This window comes from Panicum virgatum, chromosome 6K (assembly GCF_016808335.1).
Source record: "Panicum virgatum strain AP13 chromosome 6K, P.virgatum_v5, whole genome shotgun sequence".
In the NCBI taxonomy this organism is placed as follows: Eukaryota; Viridiplantae; Streptophyta; class Magnoliopsida; order Poales; family Poaceae; genus Panicum; species Panicum virgatum.
Window position 1 is genome coordinate 9,308,987 of NC_053141.1, and position 12,007 is coordinate 9,320,993.

Genomic DNA, 12,007 nt, shown 5'->3' on the forward strand with positions numbered 1-12,007 from the left:
TCGTCGAAAGATGGCACAAGCGACAACTCTTGTTTGCTGTCACGACGGTGGAAGCTACATGTGTGTGTAGTGCAACGAGTTGCTGTCGACCGATGGGTGTGGTTCGGTTGTTTGATGGAAATCTTGAAAATAGGGCAATACTGTCCACCATCTTGACGGCAATACAATATACGGATATGTGACATGGAGTACTGAGGTGGACGTGGCGAGGCCCCCGCGTATGGTGTCTTCGGCGTGGCGACGAGAGTGAGGTGGAGTTCGACGGCGGGCGAGGCGAGGCCCCCGCGCGTTGTGTTTTCACGGCGGCAACTGCGAGACAGCCAACAAGATGTCCGGATTCGAGGGTTTCACTTTGTCGGACGGTGGGTACTTTTGCAGCGGCACTACAGCGTCGGGTCCTACATGGCGATGGCCTGTTCAGTGCAAGGTTGTCTGTTTTCTTGCTTTCCCTATCGGTGTAGGATTGCACCTTGGCGGCGACTTCACGTGCAGGAGAAAGTTGCAGGAGAAGGTTGCTTGCCGCACCGGCTTGGCTTTGTACGGTCGGAGTTGCCTTGCAGAGTGATCTTGACCATGTTGATACCCCAATCCAACCGGTCAAGGCCTCTTGAGGTAGTTTCGTGTTCTTTCTATGTTGATGTTCCAATCTAACCGGATAAATTGAGTTGTAGAGTTTCTCATGTTGATGTCTCAATCCAACCGAACGAATCCTGTTTTTTAGTTTTTTTAATGTTGTTGTTGCCTGTGTTGTGCCAAGTCTGGACGTTGTCTCTTCTTTTTAATATAATCGACAGCTCTCCTGACGTTTCGTTTCAAAAAAAAAAATCATGCGACACCAAATATGATTGAAGAAAGCACAGTTTTAAGATAGAACGATCTTCGGCCAGAAGTTCCTAGTGCGCCAGAGTAACCTGATGGTCAGGAGCAGTACATACAGAGAGTCTTCACACGCCTTCAACACCGGACATCAACAGGACCATGCATCTAGATAACCTGATGACAAAGACGCAAACCAACCCACGCCACTAAAGCGAAGGCGCTGCTGATCAGGGTTGGGAAGGCTGATTTTGTCGGACGGATCTACCTCGTGGGCAAGGTGAAGGGTGGATTCCAGCTGGATGTTGTAATCCACCAGTAAGCGTCTTAACAAAGATCTGCATTCGGCGGAGGGTGATGTGCAGGGTGGACCCATCTTGGATGTTGTAATCAGCCACTGTGTGCTCATCCTCGAGCTGTTTGCCTGCAAAGATGACCCGCTGCTGGTGTCTCGGAATTCCTTCCTTATCTTGAATCTTGGTCTTCACAATCTTGATTGTGTCTGATTGCTCAACATCCAAAGTCCAAAGCTTGCCAGTGAGGCACCTATAAAAGACCTGCATGCCAGGATGCAGACAGGGCCTAAGCTGCAGGGTGGGCCCAAGCTGCAAGGTGGACTGTCGATAGATCCCATACTCACCTAGTTCGTGTCCATCCTTAAGCTTCTTGCCAGCAAAAAAGAATTGATACTGCCTCGGAGGAATACCCTCCTTATCGAAAATTTGTGCCTTGACATAATTGACTGTCTCACCCTGAATCTCATACTCTGGAACTTGCTTGTCGATGGTAATGTACTTGCCATCTCGGATCTTCACGAAAATCGGAAACTGACAAGACCAAGGGAAGTCAAGTTCGAGGGTAGACTCATTTTGAATATGATAATAAGCAAGTGTGTGCCTATCCTCAAGTCTCTTGCCAGAAAAGACAAGATCCTGCTCGTCTAGAGGAATGCCTTCCTTCCCATGGATCATTGCCTTGACGTTGTCAACTGTATCAGATAACTCAACCTTGAGTGTGATAATTTTGTTGGCTAAGAACTTCAGTCGGTTCTTTACAAAGATCTGCATGTCAGCACATGGCCGACGAAGCACAAGGTGCAGGGTGGACTCATTCTGAATGCCATAATTGGCTAGTGTGTGCCAATCCAAAAGCTGCTTGTCACCAAAGATGAGCAGCTGCTGGTCTGGGGGAATACCCTCATTTACCTGAATCTTTGCCTTGATGCTGTTAACTTTGTCAGATGGCTCAACCTCAAGGGTAATGATCTTGTAAGCAAGAGTCCCCACAAAAATTTGCATGCCACCACGTAGGCGCAAGACAAGGTGCAGAGTGGACTCCTTCTGAATGTTGTAATCAGCAAGCGTGCGGCCATCCTCAACCTGCTTGCCGGTGAAAATAAGTCGCTGCTGGTCTGAGGAAATCCCTTCCTTGTCCTGAATCTTCGCCTTGGTGTTGTTAATTGTGTCAGATGACTCCACCTCTAGGGTGATGGTCTTGCCAGTGAGAGTCTTCACAAAGATCTGCATCTAAAATAATCAACAATCATATTAGGAAATACTATCCACACACTCTTAACATCATATTGTAGCTGCAAGCAGTACACAAAGCAGATACCACAAATTTAAGAATATACAACCCATAAAATTAAATAGCACCAAACAGCCACTTGAAGTACTAATAGCACTGCTAGAAGTACTACGTATAATCATTGAAAGGTATGCCTTGCTCTCCTTATAGATATCAAGATATTAGTAGTCATTTGTAAGGTGCCTGCGTTGGCCGACCAAATCTTCCACTCACCAAATGATTGGTGGACTTTAGTTGGTGAGAAACTGAATGAATGAGCCAAAAATTGATGTCAACCCAAACAACAGCCCAAGCAAACCAGAAACGTGGTCCTCTTGGCAGGGCAAGCTTAGGAAGTGTGGATTCAATCTAACTTCAATATGAACTATCCCTAAGTGGTAGAAGCTAAGAATGATCATGGTAGGAGTAGCCGTATATGAGAAAATCTAACTAGATAAATGAAACTACAAATTAAACATGCAGGTGAACCAAGAATCCTGGGTCACACAGACTGGACCCTACAAACATTATGGGCTAATCAGGCAACTAATCACCCCCAAGGCATGTTTGAGTAAGCTTTACAAGTAACTTTTTGCAAGAATGTGCAGCCCATATTTCATTGGAGAAGCGCTACCGGTAACTTGATCACAACTATGTGATACTGATGGGTCAATCCGAAAAAGAACGTACCAACATCTGAGTGGCACAACCTAAAAGGGTGTGGAAAAGCAGGAATCCAATCTAACGGACCACTAATCTCACAGAACTGGCACCAACATTGTCTAGAAACCGGAATGGTGTATTCCACCCAATGAAAATTCAGTCCATCGTCTGGACAGTGACTGAAGAACAGATACTTCACAATATATTTCCGAAGCATCCTACATTAACAGACCCGTCGACTCAAAAACACAGAAATCCTACACCAGGGGATCGATTATCAAAAGCATAAAATTTAAAACCAATCCTACGGAAAACCCCGGGATTAGGTTTAGGATTAACCCAACTAAATCCCTAGATGAGGATTTTTTGACCCAAGAGGGGGCGGCTTTACGGCGGCAGCAACAGGATGAGGAGCGAATGTTACTCTGCTATTGCCTGCGAAGAAATGGAAGTCGGCTAGACTAGAGTAGGGTTGGTTACCTTGAGAAATTGTGGGGTGGGGTTTCGATTCGTTAGCGGCAAATTGGGAAGGCGGCGGGGACAGTAGCCCAGCCGTCCGGCAATGCCGGAAGGGGAGGCGGCGGCAGTGCGGCACCGTGTGCCTGCGGCCACGGGGCGGCGGCAGTGCGGCACCGTGTGCCTGCGGCCACGGGGCAGCGGCGGTGCGGCCTCGCCGGCGCCGGCGCCGGCGAGGGAGGAGCAGGATGTGTTGGCGTCGGCGTCGGCGTCGGCTGACGGGGCTGCTTTCATCTGCTTGCGGGCCACATAGCTACGTGATGTAGGGGACCAGGAGGGATAAATTTGGCTTTTCTTTGACTAGATTAGAGGATTTGTAAACAAATCATACAAAGAAAAATTTTGGCTTTTCTTTTGACTAGATTACAGGATTTGTAAACAAATCATACAAAGAAAATCCTAGTGGCAAAGCGTCATAGCGAAGATGAACTTTGTACTTTTGAGTAGTCTGCTCAGATTATGATCCAGCTAATGTGAAAATCAAGTGCAATTGAAGAACGACCATGGGCATAAAAAAACAGGTCTACAGAAACTCAGTCATCACCTTTGGCTCGCTAGTTGCTAAATGCAGAATGTTTCAGTTCATCAATCATCCAGCAGCACTACACGCTACAATAAAGCACACTTCGTCTAACTGGAAAGACACCACACGACCTTCAGCTTGTTAACAACATACACACCATAAACGCAATCAGTCAGTCATGAATCTACATTGACTATTTCAGCAGGACTGCATCACATCAATAAGATCAACACCAGATGTAAATGCAAGAATGATGAGTTCAGAGCTTAAAAAGGGGTCCAGATTTCAGAGTTCAGGAACTTAAAGCCATGAAAGTCATGTGATCTTCCGGTTCAAAAAAAAAAGTCATGTGATCCACAGCAACATGTTCTTCATGTTCTTATTACAACCACAACCAGACACTAGCAACGCAATGCAGAGAGTTCACACGACTTAAACCAGGGGTTGACCATAACGACAAAAGGCAACTCAGGAGCACTAGGCTCAGAAACCACCACGGAGGCGCAGGACAAGGTGGAGGGTGGACTCCTTCTGGATGTTGTAATCCGCCAGGGTACGCCCGTCCTCTAGCTGCTTGCCGGCAAAGATGAGGCGCTGCTGGTCCGGAGGAATGCCCTCCTTGTCCTGAATCTTCGCCTTCACATTGTCGATGGTGTCCGAAGACTCCACCTCCAAGGTGATGGTCTTGCCGGTAAGCGTCTTCACAAAGATCTGCATTCCACCACGCAGGCGGAGCACCAGGTGCAGGGTTGATTCCTTCTGGATGTTGTAGTCAGCGAGAGTGCGGCCATCCTCGAGCTGCTTGCCGGCGAAGATGAGGCGCTGCTGGTCCGGGGGGATACCCTCCTTATCCTGGATCTTGGCCTTCACATTGTCGATTGTATCGGAGGACTCAACTTCCAATGTGATGGTCTTGCCTGTCAGCGTCTTCACAAAGATCTGCATGCCACCTCGCAGGCGGAGGACAAGGTGAAGGGTGGACTCTTTCTGGATATTATAGTCAGCCAGAGTTCGCCCATCCTCCAACTGCTTGCCTGCAAAGATGAGGCGCTGCTGGTCAGGGGGGATGCCCTCCTTGTCCTGGATCTTTGCCTTCACATTGTCGATGGTGTCAGATGACTCCACCTCTAGGGTGATCGTCTTGCCAGTGAGGGTCTTCACGAAAATCTGCATGCCTCCACGCAGCCTGAGGACAAGGTGCAGTGTGGACTCCTTCTGAATGTTGTAATCTGCAAGTGTACGGCCATCCTCAAGCTGCTTGCCAGCGAAGATAAGGCGCTGCTGGTCTGGAGGAATCCCTTCCTTGTCCTGGATCTTTGCCTTGACATTGTCAATTGTGTCAGAAGACTCCACCTCAAGGGTGATAGTCTTGCCAGTGAGTGTCTTCACAAAGATCTGCATCTGAAAAGCAGCAACACAAACATTTTAGTATAATATAAAACAGCAAAAAATGTAGAAGTAAACAGCAACAATCCAACCATTAAATAACTGCAATTCAAGTAGTATGATGTAATGTAACAACAAGCAATTTGCAAAGCTCTGACTCAGGAAGCCAAATAGAATCAGAGCTACTACTTGTAAAGCAACTTGACAAGTAGCCTGAACTATATCCAAGGACATCAGAAGCCTATAAAGTTACATATGACAAAGCACTAGCTGCATAATCAAAAGATTAACTAGAGCAATCGAATACACAAATCAGCTGAACAGACGGGTGGCACCTCAAAAAACAGTCAACTAGGTGACACAGGTCAATTATCCAGGAACATGTGAATAATTCAGGCATCAAAAGCTAATGCACTCAATTATCCAAAATAGGCTGGACAGTGAACAGTTCAAATATAAAGTATATCAAAAGCATGTAAAGTTATCTATATTCATGACAGAATTAGATGTGAAATCAGAAGGCCTACTAAAGCAATCGAATACACCATCATCTATGCAAACTGGTAGCTGAAGAACACAGATAGGATCAACCTGGACTTGGTTAGGTGACAAAGGCTAGTTATCATTGAAAATGTGAATCAATCAGGGAAAAACAAAAACAACTATAATAACTCGTCCCACGCAACAGCCAGCAGCAACTGTGCCGTCACCATGAATGTGCAGACCTAAAGGCCAACTAATTCCACACAAATGCCGACAATTTTTTGCCTACATCTGAATAAAACTGGAAATCAATAGATCCAAAGCATATAGACTTCATAATCAATTTCGAACAGACCTGCGGCCTGAAAGCGTAAACTAATCCAGCAACTTTTCAGAAAACATCCATACACCCACACATCGAATCTACCGATCAAGCACAGAAAACTACTCCACTAGCCACAATTCTTCCGCAACCGCATAGATTAGATGATGAAAAAAAAAAACTCGTGATGGAAACAGTGCATAACGAGGGGGAACAGCGAGCCAGGCAGCAGATCATTCGAAGATTAGCAACGTGATAGAGGAGAGATCAGTTAAGGAGGATTAGGTAGGAGTACCTTGGCAAGGCGATCGGAGGGAACTTCTCTGCTCGGGTCTTCTCGGCGATTTGTGAAATCGAGAGATCGCGAACTTGTGGCGATGGGGATTGGAGAGGCCGGATCCCGGATTTATAGTACGGGCGGTTAGGTTACCTCCGAGGCTGGTGCGCGACGGATCAACTTCCACGTGTCCAAGCGGACGGTTGAGATGGAGCGGCGGCGATAAGCCGAGGCCCACGGAGTCACGGGAGACCAAGTCCAACACGGCGGCGCCGTGCGCCGGCGTTGCGAGGTCGGTCGCTTTCCTCCGCCGTGCCGGCCAGGAACCAGGATCGACACGTAAGGCGGTTGGTTTCCGATCAATCATAAAAAAATATTTTTTTCTCTCTCTGATAATTGACGTTAGGCTGGAGCTGAGATTATTTTACTTTGCCGGTTAAAACGAAGAATCTCGGAGGCCACCTATCAACACGATGTACCGGACAGATCAAACAAAATTCTTACGAAGTTCAAACACAGTTTTAGATAAATTCAGATGGAACAAGAATGAAACCAAAGGTGAACACGTTGTATATTTCCCTCCTATAATACCAGTGAAAATAGAAAAAAAGAAAAACAGATATCGGGCAAAATGTTCTCCCTAGGCTGGATGAACGAACGTTTGGGCCCGAATGAAGTTATGTTGGGCTGAAAGACTCCATCCGATATCCGATAGGAGAGCCGTCAACAATTCAAGATAGGAAAAAGTCTAAATAACTCCTCTCAACTATAACTAAAATCTGAATAACCTCCTAAACTATTGTTTAGTTCATTTTACCCTCAAACTATTCCATTTGGTTCAAATTACTCCCTACTGTAATTCGTCTTTTTCATTTCTCCATGTATAGGTGGAGTTTTAAGTTGAAATTTTATAAGACGATAGTACACACCATAACACATGTTAGAAAAATTAATCATAAATTTTTATCATTATTTTGATAGATCGGGATATTTAATAATAGATTAATCGTTGGAGTTCAAAATTATATGAAAACTAACGGAGGAAAATTATAAAACTTTTTCTAAATATGTATTGTGATGTCCACTACTACCCTGCAAAATTTGAAATTAAAATTCAACTTGTGTAAGGAGAAACAAAAAAGATAAATTGTGTTATGGGGTAAAATAAACTAAATGACATAGTTTAGATGGTAAATTGAACGAAGTTATAGTTTAGGGAGTTTTTCAGATTTTGGCTATAGTTGAGGGGAGTAAATTGAACTTTCTCCTTAAAAAATAGATCAGCTATATAATCCCAAATTGTGAACGACCTTCGGTCTTTTTGGCCAGAACGGAGCTCGACAAGGTACTCAGCCAGAACCTCTGTCCAAGTGCAGAATGAGTACAAGTTTCAGTTCTTCAGATTTGCAGCACAGCAGCAGCACTATGAAGCACACTACCAATACCAAGTAGAGCCACAACACTACCTGCCAGGAAATAGGAGAGCACTAGACACACAACCTTTGGTTCATCACAACGACAGGTATGGCAGCACTATGACATCAGAAAAGCATTTGAAGATTCAAATTCGTGCGCCTCAACACAACAGGGCGTGCGCCTCGATACAACAGGAACAGGGCATCGGGTTAGCAACCAGCAGTCAGCATACCAGTTACCTGCATCCATCTCCAAATGAGAAAAGGTGATCCAAAGAAAGGTAGCTGGCTGGAGCATCAATATACACACCAAACTGAGCATTCAGGGATTTAAGGAAGCACGGTTCTAGGATTGATCAAGGACAACCATATGTGTCCTCGTTACAACCAGATTAGGTAATATCACTTGGGAGTCACAGCCTCACAAATGACAAAAGGCCTACATAGACACCTAATATAAACTGACCTAACAACCCAATCCATCAGCAGAATTTCAGGAACCAACACGGAGGTGGAGGATGAGGCAGAGGGCGGATTCCTTCTGGATGTTGTAGCCCACAAGGACACGCCTATCCTCAAGCTGCTCGCCTGCCAAAATGAGGTGCTGCTGGTCTGAGTAATCTGAAGACTCAACCTCAAAGGTTGTCTTTAGCGCCTTTACAAAGGTGCAGGGTGGATTCATTCTTGACGCCGTAATCGACAACTGTGCGTCCATCCTCAAGGCGCTTGCCAACATAAATGAGGCAATTGTAGTCTGGAGGAGTGGGTTCCATGCCATGGCCATTGCCTTTACATCGGCAATCTTGTAAGATAAATTCACCTTAAGGGTGAAGACCTTTTTAGTGTACCCACTCCGCACATAGATCTACATACCGCCAAATCTGGTCGACGGCCGATAGATAACAAGATGCAGGATGGACTCCTCCTGGATGTTGTAATCAGCAAGGGTCTGTCCATCCTCAAGCTCCTTGTCAGCAAAGAAAAGATGCTGCTGGTCCATAGGAATTCCTTCCTTGTCCTGGATTTTTGCCTTTACGTTAGCAATCGTGTAACATGACTCCACCTCTAGGGTAGTGGTCTTGCCGGTGAGTTGCTTCAAAAAGATCTGCATGCCATCAAATGGTCGACGGAGGACAAGATACATGGTGGACTCCTGAAGAATGTTATAACTGGCAAGTGTGTGCCAATCCAAAAGCTGCTTGTCCGCAAAGATGAGCAGCTGCTGGTACGGGGGAATACCCACCTTGTCCTGAATCTTCACCTTGACGTTGCTGATCTTGTCTGAGGACTCAACCTCTAGGGTAATGATCTTGTCAGCGAGGGTCTTCACGAAGATTTGCATGCCACCACGTAGACGCAAGACAAGGTGCAGGGTGGAATCCTTCTGAATGTTGTAACCAGCAAGTGTGCGGCCACCCTGAAGCTGCTTGCCGGCAAAGATAAGTCGCTGCTGTTCTGGGGGAATCCCCTCCTCGTCCCGAATCTTTGCCTTGACATTATCAATCGTGTCTGATGACTCCACCTCGAGGGTAGCCGTCTTGCCAGCTAGAGTCTTCAAAAAGATCTGCATCTGAAGCAAGAAACAAACATGTGTTGGGAGATATAATGCCAACATTCTAGCATCATATTTGTAGGAGCAAGCAGCCAAGCAGGAGTTTGCAATGCAAGTACTATCACAATTATGACTAACAATAAACCAAGCCCCTGAACCAAATAGCAGCAGAAGTGCTACTTGAAGAACTACTAGTACGCTTGAAGCAGTGCATATAATAATTCAAATGTACTACTCCTAAGTATGACCACTATAGCAGTAGCAGTAAATGTAAAAAAACTGCCAAGATAAATGAGAAATTATTGATCATACACATTGGTAACCAAACATTCAAATTGATCATCCCAAAGCATGCTTGGTTTGGCGCTATGGGTAACTTAATCCGAAAGATGTGAATCAATCAGGGAAATGGTCACACTGACTGACATATGAGTGGCATAAAATAGAAGGGTGTGGAAGACTGGAATTCAGAACTGAAAAAAAAGGAACAACTAATGCCACGGAATTGACATAAACAAATAACTGCTGCATATCGCCATGACTAGAAACTAGCATGTCAGTTCTCGATCACAGCAAAATTTAGTCCCCACGTTTGATCAACGAAATTTGCAGGCCAAAAAAAGAAACATACACTTCAGAACAGAATTTCGAAGCATCCTACAGTACAAGCCCCTGTGAACCCAACGCAATGTTGATCCAACAAGTTCTGATATATCCATCACCCAGAGATCGAATGTACCTATCAACCGCACAACTCAACCAGCCGTAAGGGGGTAAGCTGCTGCGAGCGGGGAGAGGCCGGCGGCGGGACCGAGGGACGTACGCCTGAGGATGACGGTGGTGGAACTAAGGGAATGCGGCGGCGCCGACGAGTGGCCGGGGTGGGAGACGCGCGGCGGCAGGGGCGCGGGGTGACGGCAGCGGCGGAGCGGCGGAGGGCGACGCCGGCGAGGAAGCCGAAGCAGCAGCAGGGTACGAAGCGACGCGCAGTAGTAGCTCGTTCACTGTGGTGTGGCCGTGTGGGCGTCGGTATTGACTTGTCGGCTTCTGCGCGTGGCCTCGTGGGCTGGGTTTACGGGCTAATACGGGTCCAAAGTTTGGGCTGAAGTTTATTGGGCTGAAATTTGCAAAGTTGGTAATGGCCAATGGCGCTCTAATAGTCACTTCACAGTTTAATTAGACTCTTTAATTTTAACTCAAAATTATATAGAAGTGAAGCTCGACCCTTAGATTATCTAAGTCAAATTTAACGGTCTTTTACCACCCCTAAGAGAGTGACAAAGGGTTAAGCATTTTCACACTAATGGGCTGGGCGGCAAAAGGTCGCTTTGGAAGCAAAATGAACAAACACAGGCGCAATGTAAACAATATCGATTGACAAAACCGAATAATAATCACCAATATATTAGAAAAAACAGGTATAGTAGAGAAGTTCCACACCTGATTTTTCTTTAGTTTAAACCTATTCTACTTAGGAATGACAAAAAAATCGCAACTCTAGAAAATCGAGTGCGGAGAGATTTTGACTTGTGCTAGAGTGTGGCTAGAAAATGGGGTGTGGAGAGATTTTCACCCGAATTTAGTTTTCCCGTTCCCTTCCATGTATGCTTAGTAGAAAGAAAAAAGTTGAAAGTGTTAGGAATGAGCAACTCAACCCTATTGCAATGCCACAAAGGGGCAGATATGATGCTATAAATGTACATAAAGCACCCTATACAAGAGAGAAAATACATAGGGATGTATATACATCTAACACCCCCCCCCTCAAACTCATGGTGGGTCTACAACACTGAATTTGGAAAGAAAATAACTATGTTGTGCCTTTGTTTGAGCCTTCGTGAAGAAGTCCGCCAACTGAAACTCGGGAGGCACATACTGAAGAGCCACAATATGATCATGCACATGCGATCTCATGTAAGAAGCATCAACACCGATGTGCTTGGTGAGTTCATGCTTCACATGATCTCAAGCAATACTGATCGCACCAGTACTATCAGAGGAGAGAGGAGTTGGTGTGGAAACCATCACACCAAAGTCCTCAAGTAGCCACCGGAGCTAGGTGATCTCAGCTGTCACTGCTGCCATAGCCCTCAACTCGGCCTCAGCACTCGAACGAGAAACTGTTGTTTGCTTTTTGGTTTTCCAAACAATCAAGGAGGATCCAAGGAAGACACAATAAGCAGAGAGAGAGAGGGAGAGCGACGATCAGAAGGGTCACTAGCCCATGTCACATCAGAGTATGCCTGAAGCTCAAGAGGGCTATAACGAGAGAAGAACAACCGGCGAGAGGTAGTGCCCCGAAGATATCGAAGAACCCGAAGGAGGTGAGTGTAATGAAGTTGGGTGGGTGCAGAGACAAACTGGCTCAGAATGTGAACAGCATGGGAGATGTCAGGACGAGTGATCCCAAAGTAGACGAGACTACCAACAAGATGCCGGTAGCGAGTCGGATCGGCAAGAGGCTCACCATCAGTGGCCCGCAACTGAA

The 12,007-nt window shown here is 45.9% G+C and overlaps 1 pseudogene; it reads right to left on the minus strand.

Annotated features, from left to right (window-relative positions):
* Positions 1-842: 842 nt before the first annotated feature.
* Positions 843-9,552, minus strand: LOC120711622 (annotated as a pseudogene).
* Between the last annotated feature and the right edge of the window lie 2,455 nt (positions 9,553-12,007).